Genomic DNA, 27,782 nt, shown 5'->3' with positions numbered 1-27,782 from the left:
GTCTTGACCCTGAGCCTCATGGGAACAGTCCAGACCGAACTGCCAAGCCATGTCTTCCCTGGACCGGAATCAAGCATCCTAGGACCGGTTTCTGGCTATCAGCCTTCATCAACCTGGCTGAAGAGGATTATGAATCCGAAACCGGTCCCAGGATGCTTGTTTCCGGTCCAGGGAAGACATGGCTTGGCAGTTCGGGCTGGACTGTTCCCATGAGGCACAGGGTCAGGCAGATTTGCATATGGCCATGTCTGAACTGGGGTGGTGGAGTGAGCTAAAGAATGGTGATGGATGAAACCCAGATCAGTTGACTGGGGGTGAGTGTTTGATTTGATCAATCGCTCCGTCCATCATCCCCTTTGGTATCGCTTTGTTCGCCCTAAGTTGGCAGGGTATACCCAGACGTGGGTCCCTTGCTCACTCTACCACTGGATTCAAGATAACCTGGCTGAAGAGGATTATGAATCCGAAACCGGTCCCAGGATGCTTGTTTCCGGTCCAGGGAAGACATGGGTTGGCAGTTCAGGCTGGACTGTTCCCAAGAGGCACAGGGTCAGGCTGATGTGCATATGGCCATGTCTGAACTGGGGTGGTGAAGTGAGCTAAAGAATGGTGATCGATAAACCCAGATCAGTTGACTGGGGGTGAGTGTTTGATTTGCTCAATCGCTCCGTCTATCATCCCCTTTGGTATCGCGCTGCTGGGAATGATGGCATCCTGCGTTGCAATCGTACCTCATTCAAGGCTTCACATGTGTCCTCTGCAGCACTGTCCAGTGAGTAAGTGCAATCAATCACAGGGTCTATTAATCGATCTAGTGTCGGTAGACAGTGGCACCCATCGCTCTCTGCAGTGGTTGAACCCTCAAAACCCTCAAAACTTAGACCTGATTCCACAGACTATACTCACAACAGACGCATCGTTAACAGGTTGGGGTGCCCATTTCAATATTACACAGTACAGGGCTGTGGTCGGACAAACATAGCAGTGTTCCGAGCACTCAAAGCTTTTCTCACCCAACTTGTAGGCAAGACTGTCTGAGTACGCATAGAGAACATCACAGCAATGTACTACCTACAGAAACAGGGAGGGACTCCCTCTCTCCAGCTGTCACGTTGTGCACAAAGCATTTGGAATTGGACAATTCACCCAAAAATCTATCTCCTAGCAGAACACCTCCCAGGGGTAGGCCATCAGATTGCAGCCCTGCTTAGCAGACAGTCTGAGAAGCTAAGAAGTTCTTCTTCCCTCTTTCAAAAATGGACTTTCCCACAGATAGATCTGTTTGCAACAGTACACAACGCAAAATACCCAAACTTTACATCCAGGTTCCCACAACCAGCATCCGAAGGCAATGTCCTTTGGATGATTTGGTCAGGTATATCTGCTTACGCTTTTCCGCCTCTCCTGCTAATTCTATTACTTGTTTGGAAACTCAGACAAACGTCCCTCACACTGATCTTAATAGCCCCCACATGGGCTCGGAACCTTGGTACACCACCCTGTTAGAATTCTCAGTGGTTCCACATCAAAAGCTACATCTCACACCTTGACTCCTCACTCAGATCCATGGGGACGTCGGACGTCCAATTCCCAGAGAACTCAACTTAGCGATTTGGCTCCTGAAGTCATAGAGTTTGGATATTTACAACTACAACCAGACTGTATGAATATTCTCAAGAAAGCTAGAAAGCCTACTACTAGAGGATGTTATTCAGCAAATGGAAACGTTTTGTTGCCTATTGTAACAACAACAGTATCAATCATCTTGATGCGTTTGTGCAGAACATCATTTGTTATCTGTTGCATTTACAGCAATGTGGATTAACTTACACATTCATTTGTTTACACCTGGGAGTCGTAGCTGCATACTTGCAAAATAGACAACACCTATCTCTCTTCACAGTACCAGTGATTAAATCAAAAACAACTAGGTGCAAAATTAAAAAATACAGGGTTAGAGCCCAAAAAATATTTAATGCAGGCTAACCCGTATTGAGGTTAAAAACATGAAAATCGGACAATCAATGGTACTATATTAGGTGACCTGTGTCCTTAATTACAACAAATGGTCAACATGTTTCTGCTGTCAAAAAAGCGGCACTATGACCACCCTGCTATTAATCCAACCAAACACTCATGCTGAAAAATGCGAGGTGATCATGAAGAGAAAAACAATAGACTCACGAAAAATAAGATTAAGGACCTCAGTGAGGAGGATCTGATAAGCATGACTGAATTTCAAAATACGGCAAGGTGGGCTAATGGTATCAATTGCGTTTGAAAAATACGATATAACCCACGTGACCGAAGAAATACGTGTGGCAAGTATAATCAAGCAAGTATGCCCATTCATGCCGAGTGTGGGGAATGAAAAAGTATTCCAAACCTAGAGGAAGAACTTACGAATTTAAAGAAACTCATAGGCTTCCTGGGTCAGGACAGCGTAGGGCAATGTTCACGCAGCGTCCTGTTGAATGAAAAACAACGGTAAACACTTTGCAGCGTTCTAGCAAGACCGCTGACTAAGGGACCGGTAGCGGGACTCCTCACGAATCTAGCCTGACACTTACTTTCACGCCTGCGGCTCCCCGCCCTGTACCCGCCCGGAAGATCAAACAGCAATGGAGCCGGGCTGTTTACATCCTCATTACTGACTGTCACGTGACCGGTGTACGTGAATGACGGCGGCGTGACACGTTACTGTCTATCACATGACCGGCGTACATAGACGCCAATGACGTGAGGCCCACTGCTAAGGAAAAAAAGAAATTTAAAGGGGCAGCGTTTAGAAACAGACTGCAGGGTTCGATACCCCGTATCCCCACTGGACACTAGCGTGACGGCATGAGAATTTATCAAGACTGATCCTGATCATTAAGACCGCACTGCGTCTGTCTGAAGCTCTGCTTATGGATATTCAGACTACGGAAGCCCACATAAATTTTTTTGTTTACTGGATACAAGAAAATGCTTGAAGAACTGAACAAGGAACAAAATGAGTTCAAAGAAAACTTAGCCCAATCAAAGTCCCAGAAATTACAAAAGGACTTGAAACGCTGGTCCTATTCTGAGGTTTACCCCTACTCTTGCCCGGACTACACACCCACACCAACATCAGGATATAATTCCGACACCTCGGTGGATACCAACACTAGTGGTTCTAGCACTGAAAGCGTGGGCAAAAGAGGAAGAGGGAGAGGCCGTGGCAGAGGACGGGGACAACAACCCCAACAACAATATCCATTCCATGGCTGGCAACCACCGTATCCACAACCTGGGATGTTACCTTACCAACAGAATGCTTTCCAACCTCCTTTCCATCCAATGATGGGCTGGAATGCTCCTTTCGTCCCACAACCCCAATTTAACCAACCACCCTACCCCCATCCTTTTTTAGACAGAGGCAGAAGGGGCAGGGACAGACAGAAGGGCAATGTGCAGGTACATTGGGAACAACCGGAAACATCGGGGGACAACAGCCGGAACAGGTCAGGGGAGCAGAGACCGGGCCCAAGCAGCGCGAAACCCTAATTACCAACCTCTCGTCCTATAATCTTAATAAGGCTGAGGAGGATGTCTGCCAATTTCCGGGGGTGGCTTGGTCAGGCGCTGTTGGGCATAAGGGGTGTTGCCGTGCCCAGAGCAAGAGGTGCCTTGACGAGTCTGGTTATAAGGCTGCGAGGCCACGAGTCTTCCTTAACGATGGTCTCACTTCTCATCTCCGACAGCGTGAGTCCGCTGTCGGAGATGAGGAGTGAGACCATTGTGATTCCACCTTCCACCCACCGCCGCTTCCATTGTGGAGTAAGCAATCGAGACCGCGGACCCAAGCGGTGACTCAATCCAAGGAGCAACATACTCCTTCATCCAAGCCCCTACATTAAGGAAGACTCGTGGCCTCGCGGCCTTATAACCGGACTCGTCAAGGCACCTCTTACTCTGGGCACGGCAACACCCCTTATGCCCAACAGCGCCTGACCAAGCCACCCCCGAAAATTGGCAGGCGTACGTATTGCAAACAGGCAGTGATTAAAACAGTCCTGATGATGATCCCTGTTCATTAGGAGCCTTGGGATCGAAACGTTGACGCTTGAAAACAGTGTTGCATGAAATTTATTTTGCAAATTAATCTGTACACACTGTATGTCGAGACTTGCTGTGATTGATTATTAATTCGCAAGCGACAATTGGCTCCGAAACTCTTCTTGCCTGTTAAACTTTTTCCTTGACTCACTTTCTTTTCTTAACCTATGGTTTTTCCAATTCTTGGGATAGGTACAGTATTGTGCCCTATCTAAATGTTTGTATGTGACCCTCTTTAGGTCAATCTAATTCCTGTTAAATCTAAATTAAATATTCTTCGCCCGGCTGGGCATGGAAGCTGAACTATAGTACTTATTGTGGTCTATAGCAAAGATAATGGAGCAAAAGACACACACTTGATGGACGGAATGCAGAACTTATCAAAACATTCACCCCCAGTCAAGGGATCTGGGTAAATCCATCATTATTTTGCTCACCATGCCACCCCAGTTCAGACATGGCCATATGCAAATCAGTCTGACCCGGTGCCTCATGGGAACAGTCCAGCCCGAACTGCAATGATAATAGAAGCAGATAAAAGTAATTAGCAAAATAAGCACATTGAACAGAATCAATAGTTCCACCATCTTTCTAAAACAATGTACATATGCAAGCATAGAACAACTGTATGTAGCTTTTTCCTACAATGCTTTCCCGTGTGTGTGTCTGTGTGCCTGTCTCCCATTCCCTGTAGGGAGAGTATGTAGCTCCCCGCTCTAGAAGAGTCGGTCAAGAAGGAGCACACTGCATTGAATAATTTCTTGGTATGCACTTTTTATTAATATTACAGGAAATCACAATGATTGATTGTCTCTTTTGTATTCTTCTTTCCCACAGGGTCTTCCACTTCAGTCCCTTGGGTGAGCCACGGCCGCCGTCGTCCCTTGGACAGAAGGAAAAGGCTCAGGTAAGTGTTTTTGCTTTATGGTTTAGTCAAGGGAGGATGTGAGGGATAAATAATAGCTATGCATATATGTCAAGGGAGGGGGTAGAGGTTGGAGCAACCAAAAGAAAAAGAGTAGCCGATGATTTCTGCTCTTGTCTTTGTTTCCATCTCACTTATTTCCTTTTCCCTGGATCCCTTTCACCCCTCAGCCTCCCTCCTGTCCCTTTCTGACTCAGCCCCTTTCCAAAAGCCCCGTAGACCCCCATGCACCTGGAAGAGCCACGTCACTCCGGGCCGTGGCGTGGTGACTCGACGTCCTTCAGTGAGGTCTGGTAGTAGATCATGCCTCCAGGTATTCTGGGGCTATTCCCCTCAGGACTACCACTACCCCTGCAGTGGCGAGGGCCCTCATTAGCATCTTTACCAGGGTGGGCTTCCCTAAGGAGGTGGTGTCATACAGAGGTACCAACTTCATGTCTGGCTACTTGAAACACATGTCGAAGGAGTGTGGAGTGAATTACCGGTTCACTACCCTCTACCACCCACAATGTTGTTGTGTTTTGTTTTTTTAGAACTTTATTTTAATTTTTTCAACATACAACCTGGCAGTCAGAGTATACAGAGACATATAATACCAATATGTTCTTCGTAAGTAGGTTAATCAAGAAGCAGTCAATAATTAGACATGCACTAATCTGCTTTCCCATTCTCCAGGTGATCAATAAGTGTCCCATTCCCCTAATTGGGAATGTGACTTACAATTATCATGTGGAGACACCTCCCTGCTCATCCCCAGTGTCGTAGTGTTCTGCCTTATCAGTTTCAGAGTCAGAGTCTGTGTCTGTTGTCACTTGGGAAGCAGGAGCTAGGAGTATGAGCACGGCAAGTGTTTAGTGTATCCTCAAATTTGTCATCCTTTCTGCTAAGGCGCATATGTTTCTCCTCAGCTAGGGCCCAGTTGAGCGCATCTCTAAGCCAGAGCGCAATAGTTGCGGCATGCTGGGGTAGCCATGTGATTGCAATTCTACGTCATGCCAGTACCATAGGCGACTGACCAAATTTATAGGTTATCTTGCGCCCTTCTGGCATCTAAAGAGGCCTAATAAACAGCATTTGGTTGTCTGCTCAATACTTAGTTGTGTGGCATGCTCCATTTCTTCGACAGCTAGTTGCCAGAAGGAGTGTATTGCATCGCAGGTCCATGGTTAATGTAAGAAATCAGCCCCCACAGTGTTGCAGCGCAGGCGTATATCTGGGCAAGACATGACCATTCGATCAATCAATCAATCAATCAATCACTGCATTTGTAAAGCGCGCTACATACCCGAGAGGGTCTCAAGGCGCTGGGGGGGGGGGGGTGGGGTAGTGCTACTGGTAAAGAGCCAGGCCTTGAGGAGTCTTCTGAAGGACAGCAGGTCCTGGTTCTGTCGTAGGATGGTGGGGAGAGTGTTCCAGGTCTTGGCGGCGAGGTAGGAGAAGGATCTGCCGCCTGCAGTGGTTTTTCGGATGCAGGGGACTGTGGCGAGGGCGAGGTTGGCTGAGCGGAGGCTTTGGGTGGGGATGTGGAAGCTGAGTGGTTGTTGAGGTAGGTGGGTCCGGTGTTGTGCACTGCTTTGTGTGCGTGGATCAGGAGCTTGAAGGTGATCCTTTTGTTGACGGGGAGCCAGTGCAGGCCTCTCAGGTGGAGTGTGATGTGGCTGCGGCGGGGGACGCCGAGGATGAGTCGGGCCGAGGCGTTCTGAGGTACCGGGTTTTTATGGACCCGGCGGTGCCAGGGGAAACACCCAAAGACCTCGAGTCCTTCCCTGTTTCGGACCACAGAAACACAGAGTCTTCTAGGTGAAGTCAAGGATCTAATTTATTGGCTGCAACCAGTAACAGGTATCCTAGAAGTACAACAGCATGAAGCGCATGTATGTTCTCAGGAGACTGCTCGTTTTTACAGAACCAGCCTTCTCTTTTTATACACAATATTGAGCTTCAGGCAAGAATTCTTTGTTTTACAGTTCGACCATATACATATTTTCACTACAAAGAAAAAGCAGAGTCATGATGGCAAGCCCATATTTTAGTTTGTCCAGTTCGTGATAGATTACCCGGCAAGGCCCAGAATTTGCATCAGATATCGACGGACCCCCAATAAAATCGGGCACCTCCTCATTGTAAAACAAGTCATAAAGAAGAAACGGGGACAGGTGTGTGTGAGATTAGCCATAGCTTGTATGCGATGAACGGTTTATGACATGTTGTGCCCTGATACTAATCTCATTCGGCCACTGGGATAGGAACTGCCCGAACAGGTTTGGCTTGAGGCAGTGGAGTCAGCTCGCCCAGGTCACAGAGGAGTCAGCAAAGGTGTATGTGTCCTTTTAGATCGACTTCGACCTTGGTCATTTGACTATGTAAGGGCAATCACAAAATGGATGCCGCTCACAAAATGGAACCCGAGGGTTCAAGACAGAAACTACGATTTCAGGGTGATTCCGTTACTTGATCATGACGCAAATGCTTGGGCACAGTGTCTCAATCATTACCGGTCTGCCGATACCAAAATCGTCATGATACGATGATATTTTTGACACGAGTGTAGAGCTTCAGTATCACACAATAGCAGGGTCCAGAATTTTCAGTACCATAGACCCTCCTTTTGCCCTTATATAGGCAATAACCTATACTCATGCTAATCTGAGTCCAGGTCTGTATACATAAAGTCATTGTGATGCTGCTGTAGCATCATCCTATTGCTTAGTTCATCTCTTGACACAGGCTTCCTTACACATGATGTAGCACAGAGGCCACATATTGCAGGAGCGCACTGTACACACAGACAGAACATGAACAGAATGGCTAAGACCATCCCAATGACTATCAGAATTTTCCATCCCCGGGCAGATATCAGTTCCCAGAACCACCCCATTAAGGACCAGTCTCCTTTATCCACGTGAATGGACTCAGAGATCTTATGTAGTTTGGAGATGGCCTGGTATACTGTCGGAGCACTATCGGGGATGAAAATGCAGCAACTTGATTGGATCACTTTACATACCCCACCACGGTCTGCAAGTATGACATCTAGGGCAACCCTGTTCTGAAGAGCCATAAGGCGGTCCGACTGGAGCTCCGCAGTCAAGTTACTAAGGGCACCAGCCATTTCAATCACGGTGGATTCAACTACTCTCGTCAATTGGCGAATGTTCCTGCTGTTCACCATAGGCCACCAAAACGGCAGAAAACCTTTTGCGAAATCCCCAAACTCCTGTTCCGCAGTGTCGTCTTCACTCACAACACCCCTAACTGTCCTTGTCCTATGATAATCTGCCGCGGCCGTGTAGGTGGGTGGCAACAGGAACAAGATAAAACATGTGCCCGAAAAGTCAGGGGGCAGCCATGTATAACCTCTATCATGGCAGACGAAGTAGGTACCCTTAGCTGCTAAGAACGAAGGGGAGGTCTGAGACGAGAAGACGTAAGTTTCAGCACAGACACTCTTCCCTAACTGGGCTCTGGGGTTTTTGCCATTTCCCTGCAGACATAGGTGACCCTGATGGGGTACTATCCAAATTGGGGAGGATTTCTTTGCTCGCTGGCTCTCACTCAAGGAAATTTCATATTTTGTTACATTCCATCTACTGTAAGCCTTCAATTCATCTCTGGGAATCGTTCTATATGTGTCGATATCTCTGCTCATATTTCTGATTCCTGCCACTAGTGCCTTGTTGCTCGAGTTGCTTCCTGTGGGATATGGTTCGATGGCAAATAGGAACATTGTTTGAAATGCCCACAAAGAACCATAGTAGCTAAATGGCAGGACAAAATACGGGATACCCTTATCTGTCGTGTGTGGCATAAGTCCACACACCCACAATTTGTTGTGTTCATTACAAACTGGTGTTGGTGTAAGAGCTGAACGAATGAGTTATTTATAAATTCTAATCTTCTGGCAGACTCGTGTTCAGGTAGAGGGTGAAAAGAGTGCGGGGAAACAATAGGAGGAGGTGTGGTCTGTGTGGTGTGTGCAAATTATGCTTGAAAGGTGAATAAAGCATAGCCTATTAAAAACATCATTATACTACACAACATGAAAATGCGTATTATTAAAAATCGTGTTTTTGCCATCACAGTGCATATTCTGGTTTCAAAGTTCGTTGATCTAGCAGGTCTCTCCATCTTGGGAAACTCCATCCTCTAAATTGCTGCCCGCGGTGGTAGGTTGTTTCTGCTAAGGAGTGCTTCTGTCAATCCAGGGTAACTCCCTTGAACCAAACAGAACTGCCGACCTAACTGTCTCCAGCTGCATTCCAAAGACTGTGGCAACCGCGACCCTAGCAGCAGAACCGGATGGCGGTTCGAAAAACAAAAATGAGCAAGTTTCTTGGATGAGAGAGCTGCACAATCAAAAAGAAAAAAGGATTTATTTGTCCATAGTCATAGGTCTTGGGCTCAGATTGTAACGATTTCTACCAGGTGCTGTGTGATCTTGAAACAAGAGTTCAGGCTCTGTAGTGTTCAATCGAATTGACGGAGGCACAGCTTCTTGCAAAATGTTGTCGCTTTCCTTTTCAGAAATTGTTTCTTTTAAACGTGCATCGCTAAAGGGTAGGAACCGAGGCACAGTCTCAGCTTCAGAGTCAGCAATTCCCTCCTGGACCCACCAGTCATACGGAAGAGGCAGTGGGACCCTCTTACAATGATTGCCGTGTACCCAATGTTTCTTCCCTTCTACTCGGACGGCAGATCTGGTCGAGAGAAGAACTATATGAGGGCCGGTCCAGCGGGGCTCATCATTCTTTGTCCGCTGGAAATTTTTCACGAGCACGTAGGATCCAGGATTGATAGGATGCCCTGGAGCTTCAGAGGCCTGAGGTAGAGTGCCGTGGACCTGTTGGTGTAAAACACGCAATTTAGCCGTCAATTCATACAGATAATCAAGCAGTACAGGGTGCTCTATTTTACTAAACCTGGTGGGCCTTGGCACTCCCCATATGTTGGCTGGGCGGCCGAACACAATTTCATGCGGACTAAGTCCCACTCTAGAGTGAACAGTCATTCTTGTTGATAGGAGTGCCAAGGGCAGGGCGTCGGGCCATTTTAGACCTGTGCTTGCTTGAATCTTGGCCAGTTTCAATTTTAACGTGCCGTTATAGCACACTACTAATCCAGCTGATTGGGGGTGATTTGCAGCATGGAACTTCTGTTGTATGCCTAGCCCCTCACACACTCTCTTCATCACTCGTCCCACAAATTCACTTCCATTATCACTTCAAACCATTCTAGGCATTCCAAACCCTGGGAAGAACTCTTTGACAAGGGCTTTGGCTGTGGATAAGGCAGTATTGTCCTTCAGGGGGTATGCTTTGATCCATTTTGAAAAGGCGCAAACAACAACGAGTTCGTATTTCAAATTGTTGCACCTTTCCATGTGGATGAAATCGAGCTGCAAAACCTCGAACGGATACGTTGGAGGCGCAAAATGACCAGCTGGGGTTGGTGTTCCCTTACCAGGATTGTACTTCAGACACACCATACAATTCTTGACCACATTCTCTGCACACTTAGGGATTCCACTATTTTGGCATACTGGAGCTACCAACTTACAGATCCCTTTCACGCTGATGTGAGCCATTCCATGAGCCATTGTCACCACTGGAGTCAAGCTAGCCGGGCTGATGAGAGGTGTTACCTCGAAACCGGTCCGGTCCTCGGATGCTTGATTCCGTTCTGGGAAGGACATGGCTTTTGTAGTTCGGACTGGACTGTTCCCATGGGGTAACAGGGTCAGAGCTGATTTTCATATCGCCATTGTCTAACCCAGGGTGGTGTGGAGTGCAAAAAAACGATGGATTTGGGCCCAGATCTTTTGACTGGGGGAGTGTGTGACATTGATCCACATTCAGTCCATCACTTGTTGTTTTTGCTATTGCCGCACTAAGTGCGCTGGGGATGCCCAGACGTGGGTCCCAGGCACTCCACACCACTTGGAGTCAAGCTAGCCGGGCTGATGAGAGGTGTTACCTCGAAACCGGTCCGGTCCTCGGATGCTTGATTCCGTTCTGGGAAGGACATGGCTTTTGTAGTTCGGACTGGACTGTTCCCATGGGGCAACAGGGTCAGAGCTGATTTGCATATCGCCATTGTCTAACCCAGGGTGGTGTGGAGTGCAAAAAAACGATGGATTTGGGCCCAGATCTTTTGACTGGGGGAGTGTGTGACATTGATCCACATTCAGTCCATCACTTGTTGTTTTTGCTATTGCCGCACTAAGTGCGCTGGGGATGCCCACACGTGGGTCCCAGGCACTCCACACCACTTGGAGTCAAGCTAGCCGGGCTGATGAGAGGTGTTACCTCGAAACCGGTCCGGTCCTCGGATGCTTGATTCCGTTCTGGGAAGGACATGGCTTTTGTAGTTCGGACTGGACTGTTCCCATGGGGCAACAGGGTCAGAGCTGATTTGCATATCGCCATTGTCTAACCCAGGGTGGTGTGGAGTGCAAAAAAACGATGGATTTGGGCCCAGATCTTTTGACTGGGGGAGTGTGTGACATTGATCCACATTCAGTCCATCACTTGTTGTTTTTGCTATTGCCGCACTAAGTGCGCTGGGGATGCCCAGACGTGGGTCCCAGGCACTCCACACCACTTGGAGTCAAGCTAGCCGGGCTGATGAGAGGTGTTACCTCGAAACCGGTCCGGTCCTCGGATGCTTGATTCCGTTCTGGGAAGGACATGGCTTTTGTAGTTCGGACTGGACTGTTCCCATGGGGCAACAGGGTCAGAGCTGATTTGCATATCGCCATTGTCTAACCCAGGGTGGTGTGGAGTGCAAAAAAAACGATGGATTTGGGCCCAGATCTTTTGACTGGGGGAGTGTGTGACATTGATCCACATTCAGTCCATCACTTGTTGTTTTTGCTATTGCCGCACTAAGTGCGCTGGGGATGCCCAGACGTGGGTCCCAGGCACTCCACACCACTTGGAGTCAAGCTAGCCGGGCTGATGAGAGGTGTTACCTCGAAACCGGTCCGGTCCTCGGATGCTTGATTCCGTTCTGGGAAGGACATGGCTTTTGTAGTTCGGACTGGACTGTTCCCATGGGGCAACAGGGTCAGAGCTGATTTGCATATCGCCATTGTCTAACCCAGGGTGGTGTGGAGTGCAAAAAAACGATGGATTTGGGCCCAGATCTTTTGACTGGGGGAGTGTGTGACATTGATCCCCATTCAGTCCATCACTTGTTGTTTTTGCTATTGCCGCACTAAGTGCGCTGGGGATGCCCAGACGTGGGTCCCAGGCACTCCACACCACTTGGAGTCAAGCTAGCCGGGCTGATGAGAGGTGTTACCTCGAAACCGGTCCGGTCCTCGGATGCTTGATTCCGTTCTGGGAAGGACATGGCTTTTGTAGTTCGGACTGGACTGTTCCCATGGGGCAACAGGGTCAGAGCTGATTTGCATATCGCCATTGTCTAACCCAGGGTGGTGTGGAGTGCAAAAAAACGATGGATTTGGGCCCAGATCTTTTGACTGGGGGAGTGTGTGACATTGATCCACATTCAGTCCATCACTTGTTGTTTTTGCTATTGCCGCACTAAGTGCGCTGGGGATGCCCAGACGTGGGTCCCAGGCACTCCACACCACTTGGAGTCAAGCTAGCCGGGCTGATGAGAGGTGTTACCTCGAAACCGGTCCGGTCCTCGGATGCTTGATTCCGTTCTGGGAAGGACATGGCTTTTGTAGTTCGGACTGGACTGTTCCCATGGGGCAACAGGGTCAGAGCTGATTTGCATATCGCCATTGTCTACCCCAGGGTGGTGTGGAGTGCAAAAAAACGATGGATTTGGGCCCAGATCTTTTGACTGGGGGAGTGTGTGACATTGATCCACATTCAGTCCATCACTTGTTGTTTTTGCTATTGCCGCACTAAGTGCGCTGGGGATGCCCAGACGTGGGTCCCAGGCACTCCACACCACTTGGAGTCAAGCTAGCCGGGCTGATGAGAGGTGTTACCTCGAAACCGGTCCGGTCCTCGGATGCTTGATTCCGTTCTGGGAAGGACATGGCTTTTGTAGTTCGGACTGGACTGTTCCCATGGGGCAACAGGGTCAGAGCTGATTTGCATATCGCCATTGTCTAACCCAGAGTGGTGTGGAGTGCAAAAAAACGATGGATTTGGGCCCAGATCTTTTGACTGGGGGAGTGTGTGACATTGATCCACATTCAGTCCATCACTTGTTGTTTTTGCTATTGCCGCACTAAGTGCGCTGGGGATGCCCAGACGTGGGTCCCAGGCACTCCACACCACTTGGAGTCAAGCTAGCCGGGCTGATGAGAGGTGTTACCTCGAAACCGGTCCGGTCCTCGGATGCTTGATTCCGTTCTGGGAAGGACATGGCTTTTGTAGTTCGGACTGGACTGTTCCCATGGGGCAACAGGGTCAGAGCTGATTTGCATATCGCCATTGTCTAACCCAGGGTGGTGTGGAGTGCAAAAAAACGATGGATTTGGGCCCAGATCTTTTGACTGGGGGAGTGTGTGACATTGATCCACATTCAGTCCATCACTTGTTGTTTTTGCTATTGCCGCACTAAGTGCGCTGGGGATGCCCAGACGTGGGTCCCAGGCACTCCACACCACTTGGAGTCAAGCTAGCCGGGCTGATGAGAGGTGTTACCTCGAAACCGGTCCGGTCCTCGGATGCTTGATTCCGTTCTGGGAAGGACATGGCTTTTGTAGTTCGGACTGGACTGTTCCCATGGGGCAACAGGGTCAGAGCTGATTTGCATATCGCCATTGTCTAACCCAGGGTGGTGTGGAGTGCAAAAAAACGATGGATTTGGGCCCAGATCTTTTGACTGGGGGAGTGTGTGACATTGATCCACATTCAGTCCATCACTTGTTGTTTTTGCTATTGCCGCACTAAGTGCGCTGGGGATGCCCAGACGTGGGTCCCAGGCACTCCACACCACTTGGAGTCAAGCTAGCCGGGCTGATGAGAGGTGTTACCTCGAAACCGGTCCGGTCCTCGGATGCTTGATTCCGTTCTGGGAAGGACATGGCTTTTGTAGTTCGGACTGGACTGTTCCCATGGGGCAACAGGGTCAGAGCTGATTTGCATATCGCCATTGTCTAACCCAGGGTGGTGTGGAGTGCAAAAAAACGATGGATTTGGGCCCAGATCTTTTGACTGGGGGAGTGTGTGACATTGATCCACATTCAGTCCATCACTTGTTGTTTTTGCTATTGCCGCACTAAGTGCGCTGGGGATGCCCAGACGTGGGTCCCAGGCACTCCACACCACTTGGAGTCAAGCTAGCCGGGCTGATGAGAGGTGTTACCTCGAAACCGGTCCGGTCCTCGGATGCTTGATTCCGTTCTGGGAAGGACATGGCTTTTGTAGTTCGGACTGGACTGTTCCCATGGGGCAACATGGTCAGAGCTGATTTGCATATCGCCATTGTCTAACCCAGGGTGGTGTGGAGTGCAAAAAAACGATGGATTTGGGCCCAGATCTTTTGACTGGGGGAGTGTGTGACATTGATCCCCATTCAGTCCATCACTTGTTGTTTTTGCTATTGCCGCACTAAGTGCGCTGGGGATGCCCAGACGTGGGTCCCAGGCACTCCACACCACTTGGAGTCAAGCTAGCCGGGCTGATGAGAGGTGTTACCTCGAAACCGGTCCGGTCCTCGGATGCTTGATTCCGTTCTGGGAAGGACATGGCTTTTGTAGTTCGGACTGGACTGTTCCCATGGGGCAACAGGGTCAGAGCTGATTTGCATATCGCCATTGTCTAACCCAGGGTGGTGTGGAGTACAAAAAAACGATGGATTTGGGCCCAGATCTTTTGACTGGGGGAGTGTGTGACATTGATCCACATTCAGTCCATCACTTGTTGTTTTTGCTATTGCCGCACTAAGTGCGCTGGGGATGCCCAGACGTGGGTCCCAGGCACTCCACACCACTTGGAGTCAAGCTAGCCGGGCTGATGAGAGGTGTTACCTCGAAACCGGTCCGGTCCTCGGATGCTTGATTCCGTTCTGGGAAGGACATGGCTTTTGTAGTTCGGACTGGACTGTTCCCATGGGGCAACAGGGTCAGAGCTGATTTGCATATCGCCATTGTCTAACCCAGGGTGGTGTGGAGTGCAAAAAAACGATGGATTTGGGCCCAGATCTTTTGACTGGGGGAGTGTGTGACATTGATCCACATTCAGTCCATCACTTGTTGTTTTTGCTATTGCCGCACTAAGTGCGCTGGGGATGCCCAGACGTGGGTCCCAGGCACTCCACACCACTTGGAGTCAAGCTAGCCGGGCTGATGAGAGGTGTTACCTCGAAACCGGTCCGGTCCTCGGATGCTTGATTCCGTTCTGGGAAGGACATGGCTTTTGTAGTTCGGACTGGACTGTTCCCATGGGGCAACAGGGTCAGAGCTGATTTGCATATCGCCATTGTCTAACCCAGGGTGGTGTGGAGTACAAAAAAACGATGGATTTGGGCCCAGATCTTTTGACTGGGGGAGTGTGTGACATTGATCCACATTCAGTCCATCACTTGTTGTTTTTGCTATTGCCGCACTAAGTGCGCTGGGGATGCCCAGACGTGGGTCCCAGGCACTCCACACCACTTGGAGTCAAGCTAGCCGGGCTGATGAGAGGTGTTACCTCGAAACCGGTCCGGTCCTCGGATGCTTGATTCCGTTCTGGGAAGGACATGGCTTTTGTAGTTCGGACTGGACTGTTCCCATGGGGCAACAGGGTCAGAGCTGATTTGCATATCGCCATTGTCTAACCCAGGGTGGTGTGGAGTGCAAAAAAACGATGGATTTGGGCCCAGATCTTTTGACTGGGGGAGTGTGTGACATTGATCCACATTCAGTCCATCACTTGTTGTTTTTGCTATTGCCGCACTAAGTGCGCTGGGGATGCCCAGACGTGGGTCCCAGGCACTCCACACCACTTGGAGTCAAGCTAGCCGGGCTGATGAGAGGTGTTACCTCGAAACCGGTCCGGTCCTCGGATGCTTGATTCCGTTCTGGGAAGGACATGGCTTTTGTAGTTCGGACTGGACTGTTCCCATGGGGCAACAGGGTCAGAGCTGATTTGCATATCGCCATTGTCTAACCCAGGGTGGTGTGGAGTGCAAAAAAACGATGGATTTGGGCCCAGATCTTTTGACTGGGGGAGTGTGTGACATTGATCCACATTCAGTCCATCACTTGTTGTTTTTGCTATTGCCGCACTAAGTGCGCTGGGGATGCCCAGACGTGGGTCCCAGGCACTCCACACCACTTGGAGTCAAGCTAGCCGGGCTGATGAGAGGTGTTACCTCGAAACCGGTCCGGTCCTCGGATGCTTGATTCCGTTCTGGGAAGGACATGGCTTTTGTAGTTCGGACTGGACTGTTCCCATGGGGCAACAGGGTCAGAGCTGATTTGCATATCGCCATTGTCTAACCCAGGGTGGTGTGGAGTGCAAAAAAACGATGGATTTGGGCCCAGATCTTTTGACTGGGGGAGTGTGTGACATTGATCCACATTCAGTCCATCACTTGTTGTTTTTGCTATTGCCGCACTAAGTGCGCTGGGGATGCCCAGACGTGGGTCCCAGGCACTCCACACCACTTGGAGTCAAGCTAGCCGGGCTGATGAGAGGTGTTACCTCGAAACCGGTCCGGTCCTCGGATGCTTGATTCCATTCTGGGAAGGACATGGCTTTTGTAGTTCGGACTGGACTGTTCCCATGGGGCAACAGGGTCAGAGCTGATTTGCATATCGCCATTGTCTAACCCAGGGTGGTGTGGAGTGCAAAAAAACGATGGATTTGGGCCCAGATCTTTTGACTGGGGGAGTGTGTGACATTGATCCACATTCAGTCCATCACTTGTTGTTTTTGCTATTGTCACCACTGCAAGCACATACGCATCGGGTAACAGCCATCTCTGATGCTCTGACAATTCAATCCAACAACCATTTGCATCCAATTTACCCTTGCTTTCTCTCCATTCATTCACCTCTTTTTCTGTGGCTTCAGCTTGGATAGACTTCATACTCTCAATCGTATCTTCGCACATACCAACATCACCAATCCATCTCGCAGGGCCTGCAACGTACATTCGACTCATTACATTCCTTGCAGTTTCTTTTGCAACTTCATCTGCAAACGCATTCCCACGACCAACATCATCCGTCACCTTTTTGTGTGCACTGCATTTCACAATCGCAACTTGTAATGGCAAGGTCAGTGACTCAAGTAGCTCATTTACTAACTGACCATGCTGGATCTTAGTACCATGCGACGTCAGGAACCCACGTTCACGCCACAATCGTCCAGAACTGTGAGCCACGCCAAAGGCGTATTGGCTATCCGTGTATACATTCACTCGCTTTCCTTTTGCCAACACACATGCTCTTGTAAGTGCAATCAACTCTGCTGCTTGCGCTGAACTGTGGGGATACGTGCAGCTTCAACAATAGTATGCAACGTCGTCACAGCATATGCTGCAGTCGTATCACCATTCGGCAACTTGAAACATGAACCATCAACCCATAAAGTATCATTACATTCAGGAAGAGGAGTGTCCTGTAAATCTATTCTCCCTCTTGTCTCTTCTTCTGTCCTAAAACAGCAGTCATGTTCTTCGACCTCATCTGTCTCTACTGGAATGGGCAATAACGTGGCTGGGTTTAGTGTGTCGCACCTCTTTATGTGTATATGACTCGCTAATAGTGTCAGCTCATAACTTGACAATCGAGCACTAGTTAAGTGCTGTGTCCTTGTTCTGTTTAACAAAATGTCTTCTGCATGTGGGACCATGACAATCAGCATATTATTCATTACTAGCCCAGCAGTCTGTCGAATACAGACAGCCGCTGCCGCAGTGGCCCTCAAGCAACTTGGCAACGCCTTAGCTACCGGATCTAAAGTCGCCGAAAAGTATGCGCACGGACGCTGTTTGTCCCCAAAAGATTGTGTCAGAACTGATAATGCACAACCTTCTTTCTCATGGACATACAATGTAAAAGGCTTACTGTAGTCGGGGGTACCCAACACAGGAGCCGAACACAGTGCATCACGTAATTCGGAAAAACTTTTCTGACACTCTGCAGACCACGGAATGGGTTTCGGTGTATCCTTACAAGTTAATGCCACCAAAGGTTTGGACACCAAGGAGAAATTCGGTATCCATTGCCTGCAATATGATGTAATGCCCAAGAATGTTTTAACAAAATGGGGTGACCCTGTGTCCCTCAGAACCTGGGTATACGTAATTCACAAACAAGTGGTTCTGTTGGGTATAGACAATTTCTTTGGGGTGGGCTGTGAGCAGCTCCAAAGCACACAAACAAGCAAAACTCTCTGATAGTCAAAGTTTTTATATTTTTTAAAAACAGAAAAAGGAAAGAATATAATTGGAATTACTTCATTCCACTACATTACTGACAATTACTTAGGCAATTACGTGAATAGTGACTGTGGTGATTCAAGTGACAAGTGAAACATTTATTGGTGACACTTATTTACAAAAACATTTATGTACAATAAAATCACAAAGAAAAAGAGGACCGGGGGAGGTTTGAAACGATGTGATTTCTATCGTTTATGAGGCCAGTCTTATATAAGTAAATGTTCCAAGGAAAATAAGTGGTTAGTGTCCATATTCCTGGAGTTAACTTGGCCAAAAGTGAGAGCGTCGACGTTTTGACCCAGGTTGCGCCCCAGTTGGTAGTCGCGGCGGGTCTTTATCAAGACAGGGGGGGGGGGGAAAGGGATCGGTCAGGAGGTGATTTCTTCCAAAGGGTAGCCCGTTGGTCAACCCTTGATATAGCAACATCAGCGATCAAACTCCGCGATGCAGCCAAAGGCGATCTGGATGTGAACCGAGCAGTCCATGTTCCGGGGGTGTCCAACCTTCTAGCGGACTCCCTGAGCAGGTAGGTCTCGTCAAACCACTAGTGGGAACTTCATCAGCCGATGTTGGACCGCATCTTTCAGCTTTACGGACACCCCAATCTGGATTTATTCGTGACCAACCTGAACCGCAAATGCCCATTCTATGCAAGTTGGCTTCCGAATCGTGCGGGAATGCGTTTTTGATGAACTGGTCAAAAATATATGCTTACGCTTTTTCACCGATTCCTCTAGTTGCAAGGGTACTTTGGAAAATGCAGAAAGAACCCTAGTGCATTTTTCTCATAGCCCCCAGATGGCCTCACCAGTTCTGGTTTTCAGAGCTCCTCCTTCTGTCGGAGTGCAATCCAATTTGGCTGCTCCCAATTTCGAATCTTCTTACTATGAACCACGGCCTGATCTGCCATCCGGATCCAACTGGCGCCTAAGCACTATGAGTTTGCTAACTTCATTATTCCTCCGGACTGCAGGGGGGTCCTCACTAACGCTAGAGAACCCTCCACTATCAAAACCTACAAACTCAAGTGGAAACGGTTCGATCTTTGGTGTGAAGCTTCAAATTCAAATTCTTCTGTTTAACTCTGAGAAGACAGAGATTCTACACTGTGCACTAAGTAGAATCCCTCCTAAACTTCCGCTTGAGTTTTGGCCAGCATCCCCTGCTACTCCATTGGCTCCCAGTAGCGTGGTACGAATTCTGGGAGTCATGGTTGACAACAAATTGACATTAGAAAACTGTCAACAAAACAGCTGGAAGTTGTTTTACTCTGATCAGATCATTTCGGAAAATCCTTCTGATGTTCTTTTAACAGAACAGAGCGCTGATGGTCCGGAGCACCATCCTCAGTAAGCTGGACTATTGTGATGCCCTGTTACTAGAATCCCCGCAATATCTGATTGAGAGATTGCAGAGAGTACAGACCATGGTGGCCAAAATGGTACTAGTGCAACCACGCCGCTTCTCCGCCTCCCGGGCGCTCTCAGATTTACACTGGCTGCCAGTCTCGCAGAGGATACGATTTAAGGCACTATGTATAGTATTTAAGGCTCTACATGGTCAAGGGCCCAAATCTCTGCAGGAGAAACTGACATGGTATGTCCCTCCATGAGCACTGCGCTCCTCATCGGCTAATCTGGTGAGGGTGCCTAGATTTAGGAAAGTCAAATCAGGAGTTAGGGCCTTCAGTGCGGCAGCGTCCCGCCTTTGGAATACTCTTTCATTTGATATAAGACAATTAGACAACATCCTGCAGTTTAGAAAAAGGTTAAAAACCTGGCTCTACTCTCGAGTAGGCTCCTTGGCATCCTGCTAACTCCTTCCGGGCAGGGGACATAGTCTCTCTGCCCTAAGCTAGTCGCCTATATCACAGCGCCAGGTTACCCGTAGGGCGTCAGTACGCTTTACAAATAATGATAAAATAAATAAATAAATAAATTTTAACCCTGTTCACTCAACGCCAGAGAAGCTTCTGCCTTTTTTCTTACAATTAGCAAAATCAGGCCTCTCTCACTCTACCCTGAAGGTTTTTCTGGCTGCAATTTCCAGATTCCGGCAGGATGGCTCCAATTCTCTTTATTCTTCAAGAATTATTCAACAATTTTTCAAAGGCTTATTTCAGATCTTCCCTCCAATTTGACGCCTGTCTCCTCCTTGGCATCTGAACATTGTGTTGGCACAACTCATGAAGTCCCCATTTGAGCCCATTCGTAGGGTTGATCTTAAATTCATCCCCTGGAAGACATCGCTGCTCTTAGCTCTTACTTCAAGTCAGCGAGATACAAGCTTTTACTATCAAACCACCTTTTCTTCAATTCACCTAAGACTCTGTGGCGCTCCGCACTAATCCGGCCTTAATTCCTAAAGTTACATCTGATTTCACCTGAATGAGCCTGTCATCTTCAATACTTTTTTTCCTTAATCCACAGTTGCCAGAAGAAAAGACTTTACATTCTGAGATGTTTGACATTTTATTTGCAAAGAACAACCAGTATCCGTTAAACTGATCAGCTCTTCATAGCCTACGGCAGGATGCGTAAAGAACCTCCAGTTGCTAAACAGACTATCGCACGTTGGATATCTAGAGCAATTTCCTTTTGCAATCAGCAAGCAGGTAAGACACTTCATGCAACGATTAAAGCACACTCTACTAGAGCAGTCGCCTCTTTATCAGATTTGAAGAGCTGCGACCAAGCACTACTGTCTGGAAGCTGCCAACAATGCTGACACTGCTGTGAGGCAAACGGTGCTACGTAATCTTTTTAAGTAAGGTGAGCCTCTGTTTCTTACCTCCTCCTGCACACACTGTATATATTTCTGCTTTTGCAGATGTGCCCATGTTTACTGCTATACTGTGATATATGTATATGTATTCTCTCGTACTCTGTTTACAATGTACTTATGGCTTACTATGCACAGTTCTCGAATTACTGCTATCTACTCTGATTCAAGCATGTGAATCTATGAAAGATACCCTAATACTGGAGAAGAACATTAGTTACTTACCTGTAAACTGTGCTTCTCCAGTATTGATATCTTTCATAGATTCACAAGTGACTCACCCACCTCCCCTCAGAGGCTCCGCTCTTCTCCTTGGCTCTTATGCCACACTTGTGCTAAAAAAATTGGAGAGCCTGAGCCTCTGAGGAGAAGGTTCCAGAGGGTGCTGTCGCCTGATTGGCTGGAGTTTGGAACATATCTAATGTAATATATTATGTTGTCTCCATTACACTACATAATTAGTATACAATCAATGAAAAATAAAAAACATATAATAAAAAGTAGCACTAAAGTCGTAATTTTGTCTCGACGTGCGTTTCGGCGTGTAAAAAAAAAAGGAATAGTTTGTATATACCTGTGTGAATAGAAACAATAGTCCAAAGTGGAGTCTAATCAGAAGGTTGTTCAAAATTCATTGGTAGTAAAAAAGCGTTGTATTCCTAGTCGCATTTGATTGTAGTTAGAAGCTCTAGTAGCAAAGGACTTATTTCTATTTTTAACATACCCTGATAAAGTCAGTCGTTGCTGACGAAAATCAATCTCGGAAACTATTTCTAGGACAATATGTGTGGGACCTCAAAATCTGGTAAACTTTCTTTAAGATATATCACGTAGGCCCGGCAGGAAATGGCCGGCGGTCATAATTGCATGCGGTAAATAATGCAGCGAAGTGTTCAGAGCGGGGTGATTATAATACACGCAACAGGATAAAGTGCAATGTATAGTGGACCTCACGCTCTGATAAACTTCTTTCGGATTTTCAGCAAGCGCCCGGCAAGAAGATGGCCGTCAGCGTCTCTAGATAAATTAGACCTATAGCACGCAAGCTGATTCAACAGGCCGCCCGTTCTCCTTAAAATAGAAGTCTGCTCCATCTCTCATACAAGCTTTGAACGTCTTGCTTTTAAATATCACAGATCAACCCTTGGATTAGCATGGAGTCCACAACTGGACCATCGAGTTGCAACTCCACCAGTGAATGGTCTGAGATTCCCCCTTCTATGTGCGTAGCGGCTCTAAAATCATCTTAATGGACAGTCTGGCTGAAAAGATAGTGCAGGCATGCCAGACTACCATGTGCTGCAGACTGGTGCGTCCGGTTCTGATACCCTCTTCCCCTCTAGGGGCATTTAGGAGTATCATGAATATAGTATAGGGTCAGTTCTGTCACTCCAGGCACCCCAATGCGTGTATTCTCTGTCGTAAGCGTCTTACCCTTTCACAGGATGAGTCAGTCTTGTCTGGGTCTCTTTCCTGTTTCCCGGCACTTGAATGGCACGCCCGAACACTCGAGAGAGCAGTGACCCACCAGCAGGCTTTTGTGGTCTGCTTTTGTCCTGGATGTAGGGCTGCATTCAGTAGGGCACCCACTCTGTCTTTTCTTTGCCTTTGCCTGAAGATCAGCAGTCTCAAGGTAGCAGTCACACCTGGCCTGTCGGTAAGTGCAGCCCCTCTGGAGGCCCGACCATCAGCAATTGAGCCTACACTGGCCGGCTGGACCACAGCGTAAGCTCAGACATGGTGATCGACACTGGAGTTCTTGTAGTCCCTCATGGGCCTCTGACACAGAGTAGTCAGAAATTCAGCAGCTAAAAGCCAAACACAGGCTCTCCAGGAAGTCAGTAGATTCAGACTCTGTTGTGTTAGGAATTTGGCAAATGCAACCTTGAACGGGCCTGTTGGCAGCACACAATCGTCCAACTGGGCCTCAACAATCACGTTGTCGTAGTGTTTTATTTTCTGCCTTGAACTGTTGGGAGAGTCTTGGCGGGGGAGGAGGGGGTCCCTCAGACTAGCTGGTCCTACTGGATGGCTTTCCGGCCCACACTACAGATAACGGGGATGTGTCGGACCTTGCTTCTTCCAGGACAGCCTTGTCCTCCTGCTGGATAGTCAAACTCCCTTCCCTTTCTTACCAGACAGGCAGGCTTCTAGGCAGACTTCTAGGCTCTTCAGGACAGGTACACAGCTTCTCCATTAAGTAATTCAGCCTGCAGGTGATGTCCCTTCAACTTAGATAAACTTTCAGGCTGACACCATCCCTGGTGTCACAGCAGGCACCTGAGTACTTTGTAGAGCACATTATTCCTTGGTAACAGAGGACTTTGAACTATGGTTTAAAAGAGGGATAGATGGTCCCACTTGCATATACAACTGGCAGGTAGGAGATGCAGTTTACTCTGTCGCACTCTCACATTGCATTTATGCTACTCACACCAACACCCTAAACATGCACTTGATGTTATCGCAAAGTCTGGGCACAGGAATAGAAATGGAGCATTACATGGGTGTGTCAGTAGAAAGCCACTCCACTGACCATGATGCAAAGATCTCATCAGGCTATTGATCCTTACTACAGGGTGCATTGCCACCACCGCTCTAGCTTTTAAGCCCATGACAGCCCTCTGCCTTAAATGAGGGCACACTTGGTGTGACCCTCCAGGTCACAGGACCGGTCCAAGATCTCTTATAGTCCCTTGTTAGAAGTTTCACAGTACTGGGGTGGCAGAAAAATCTCATGTAATTGTTTTGTGGTAGATTTATCCCAGTAACGTGCAGTTACAAGTTTGACGCCATTCACTGGGGAGTTGCCACGAGGAACAGATTCTTCTGCCTGTCAAACCAAATGCCATTCACTATTTCATAGTGTTTTTCTGCTTTTATTTACCACTTGTTTTAAGAAGGTGGTAGATATATGCATCTGGCTGGTTGGGGGGAGATGGGTGGAGATGGGTGAAGAGGAAAGCATTTTCTAACAGAGGGAAAAATTGTGTGTTTCATCCTGGACAAAATCAAGCGGGGGCTGTGCTGCGTTGGGGGAAGAGAGAGATGGTGGATGTGCTGCTGCTTCAAGAGACCCACATGCTGGGCTCCAAAGCCCTTAGCCTTCAGAGGTTCGGATTTCAGCAAGTGTACCATGCGGGCTTCACGAGGGGCTCGCGGGGGGTGGCTATCTTGGTACACCGCAGGGTGGCTTATGTGCATGAAAAGCAATGGATTGATCCTCAGGGCCGGTATATTTTCATCAAGGGCCTGTTGGGTACCGAACAAGTGGTTTTTGGTAGTGTATACGCCCCCCCCCTGCAGTGGGCCCTGTCTGAGCGGCTGTTCGCGCTGTGGAATGAGATTCAGGAGGTACTGACCATGGTGGGAGGCGATTGGAACGAGGTTATGGATGTGGGCTTGGATCGCCTGAGGCGGGTGCCTGTTGCATTGGACCCTCCCCCCCCCCCGCTGCTGCTCCCACCAGACTGTGTGCGACTGTGAGTGGCCTGGGCTGGGTCGATGTGTGGCGACACTTTCATCCTGCTGCGCGTGAATTCACATATGTGTCGGCGGTGCATGGGTCCTTTTCGAGACTGGATTATCTGTTTGTGCCGGGTGCCTGTCTGAGTCGAGTCAGAGATGCTGTGATACTCCCCAGAGGCTTGTCTGATCATTCCCCTGTCCTAGCTACCATGACCCTCCCCTCCAAGAGACAGCCGTTTCGCTGGCGGATGTCATTTTGGCAACTGCAGCGGCCCGAGTACGTGCACCACCTGCGTGGTGCGATTGCTCATTACTGGCGCGAGAATCTGGTCGGAGATGTGGATGCAATGGTGGTGTGGGAGGCGCTGAAACCCACGCTTCGGGGCATTGATATAGCTTGGTGCGTGGCTGCTCGGCGAAAACATCGGGAGGCCATTGTGACCGCCGCGGCCCGCGTGGAGGAACTGGAGCAACGTGGTCGTCTTGGGGGCGACGAAGGCATTATGCGGCAGCTCCTGCAAGCCCAACAGTCGTACGCATCCGTCCTTTACGAGGAGGCCCGGCAGGCGTGGCTCGCCACGCGCAGCAGGGTGTATCAGTGGGGTGACAAGTCCTGTACTATGCTGCATAGGCTATGTCAGGCGACCTTCCAGCCCCTGGTGTTGCCGGGTCTTGCGGCGGAAGACGGTTCGGATATGACCGATCCGGATTTGCTAGCGGCTAGCTTTGCCCGTTATTACGAGACGCAATACGCTCCTCGTGATCACTTGGAGACGAGCGAAATATCCGCATATCTCGACGACCTGCTACCACAGGCCATCCCCGATGAGACCAGAACCGCCCTGGACGCCCCGCTTACGGCTGAGGAACTCGGGGAAGCCCTTGGTCAACTAAATGCTGGAAAGGCGCCCGGCCCAAGTGGGTACCCAAGCGAATGCTATAAAAAGTTTCACGTCCAGCTGGGGCCCCACTATCGACGCGCCCTAGAGGCGGCGCGGGCTCAGGGGGAGCTGCCACCGGACTGGCGCCATGCCGAAATCGTGGTCTTCTTGAAGCCGGGCAGGGCGCCGGACAGGCACGACTCTTACAGGCCGATTTCCCTTCTTAACATCGAGGCCAAGATTCTGGCTAAGGCCTTAGCGAATCGCCTCTTGCCCCACATTGCTGACCTAGTCCACCCCGACCAGGCCGGATTTATGCCTCGCAGGGCCACCCGGCATAATATCCGACGGGCGCAGGCGGCGGTAGTTGCTATGGGTGCTAGAGATGAGCAGGCTGCACTCCTCCTGGCGGATATGGACCGAGCCTTTGATTCGGTGAGTTGGGCATACCTGTTCACACTGTTGGCCCGCCTCAACCTGGGGCCGGTCTTCTTGTCGTATGTTCGTCTCCTCTACACTAACGTAACGGCCTCGGTCCGCGTGGCGGGTGCTACCTCTGGGCGCTTCCGTATAGGTCGCGGTACTCGGCAGGGTTGCCCTCTGTCCCCGTACCTGTTTGCCCTTGCCATGGAACCCCTGGCGTCACGGGTACGAGCAGATGCCCGATTGCGTGGCTTCGTCTGGAATGAGGACTTGGTGGATAGGATTGCACTGTATGCGGATGACGTCCTCCTCTTCCTTACTGACTTACGGCACTCGGGTCCCCGGGTTCTAGAGATCATGCGGGCGTTTGGCGAGGTCTCGGGTCTTCATCTTAACCTGAATAAATCGACCCTGTGGGTGCTGGGTGGCGGAGTGGTTGCCGACCCTTGGGCTGCTGAGTTGCGAGTGGCGACGAATGGCCTGAAATATCTGGGCGTTTTTCTCTCGGAGTCGCGGGTCGTGGCCTGGGCGCGTGGAGTCTTGCCCGTGTGGGAACGGGTCCAGGCTGATGTCAAGACGTGGTCCAGAATGCCGCTCACTATCTTTGGGAGATCGGCCATCTTCAAGATGGTGGCGCTTCCGCGGCTCCTATACCAAATCCAAAATTTCCCGCACCCCATCGGCCTGGAGTGGTTCCGTCAGGTTAATTCAGTGTTAGGCCGCTTCCTGTGGGATGGCGGTGCGGCCAGGGTGGCCTTGAAGAAGTGCTTTCGGTCCACGTACTGTTGTGGCCTGGCCACCTCGGACCTCCTCTCCTACTACCAAGCTTCCCAACTACTCGTCCTTAATGAATGGTGGTATGGCGATAGAGGGGATCCGGCATATGCCCTGGAACGATCGCTCGTGGGTGATCGCACGCTCCACACCATCCTTTATTCGGCTCGCCTACGCCGTGTGTTGCCTTCGGTCACCAGAGTGGTCTTTGCTGTATGGCGACAGTCATTACGCCGCATGGGATGGTGGGGCAAATTGACGGCTGAGACGCCGCTTTGGCATAATGGTCTGCTCCCGGAGCTGGCGGCCCTGACCGGGTTTGAGGGTTGGGAAGCCATTGGGGTTGCACAACTGGGCCAGGTCATGTCCGGCACCACCCTCAAATCCTTCGAGGAGCTCCGCACGGAGTTCCAAATGCCTCAGTCCCAGTTCTTCCGCTACCTCCAGCTGCGGCACGCCTTCACCCCGAGCATCGCCGGCCTCGACTCCTTGCCGGAGTTTAGCCCAGTCGAGGCTAAAGTGTTTATGGGAGACCTGGGGGACAGGAATGTCTCTAGGATTTACCAGACACTTGTTATCCACTGCTCCTCCACCCTGCACTCTCTTCGGGAGGCGTGGGAAGTGGACGTGGGCCCCCTCGATGAAGACGATTGGAGGGAGGCGCTGGAATCCCCACGTGGAACCGCCATTGCAGTCCGGCTCCGGCTAATTCAATTTAAATACTTGCACCGTGCTTATTATACGCGTGAACGACTGTGGAAGGCTGGTTTGATTGCATCCCCGGAATGCTTGCGCTGTGGGGTGGTGCATGGCTCCTTGATGCACACTGTATGGTCGTGTAGCCGGCTGACTGGGTTCTGGAGGGGTGTGTGGAGTTGCCTGGCTGAGGTCCTGGGCTGGGACCTTCCTCGTACCCACAGGCTGGGCCTTTTGCATATTATGGAAGGGATTGGGGGTAACATATATAAACGCCACCTGTTGCTCTTGGGGCTGGTCGTGGCTAAGCGGGACCTGGCCCGGGCGTGGAAGTCAGTGAGGGCTCCCCCCCTGTCTGCGTGGAAGGCTGGGCTGGATTATTTCAT

At 49.5% G+C, this 27,782-nt stretch overlaps 2 protein-coding genes across 2 annotated transcripts in view; both read left to right on the top strand.

The window, feature by feature from the left end:
• Positions 1–27,782, top strand: part of LOC147737284 (uncharacterized) — a 1,685,245-nt gene that overhangs the window by 255,926 nt on the left and 1,401,537 nt on the right. The window lies entirely within an intron of this gene.
• LOC147737299 (uncharacterized) overlaps positions 1–27,782 on the top strand; it is a 143,545-nt gene that overhangs the window by 104,813 nt on the left and 10,950 nt on the right. The window contains exon 4 of the mRNA XM_086924986.1: positions 4,921–4,990. The gene's annotated coding sequence lies outside the window, so the exon portion shown is untranslated. The remainder of the gene's footprint in view (positions 1–4,920; positions 4,991–27,782) is intronic.

The sequence above is a fragment of the Lissotriton vulgaris genome, chromosome 1_1 (assembly GCF_964263255.1).
Source record: "Lissotriton vulgaris chromosome 1_1, aLisVul1.2, whole genome shotgun sequence".
In the NCBI taxonomy this organism is placed as follows: Eukaryota; Metazoa; Chordata; class Amphibia; order Caudata; family Salamandridae; genus Lissotriton; species Lissotriton vulgaris.
This window is presented reverse-complemented; position numbering and strand designations above follow the sequence as displayed.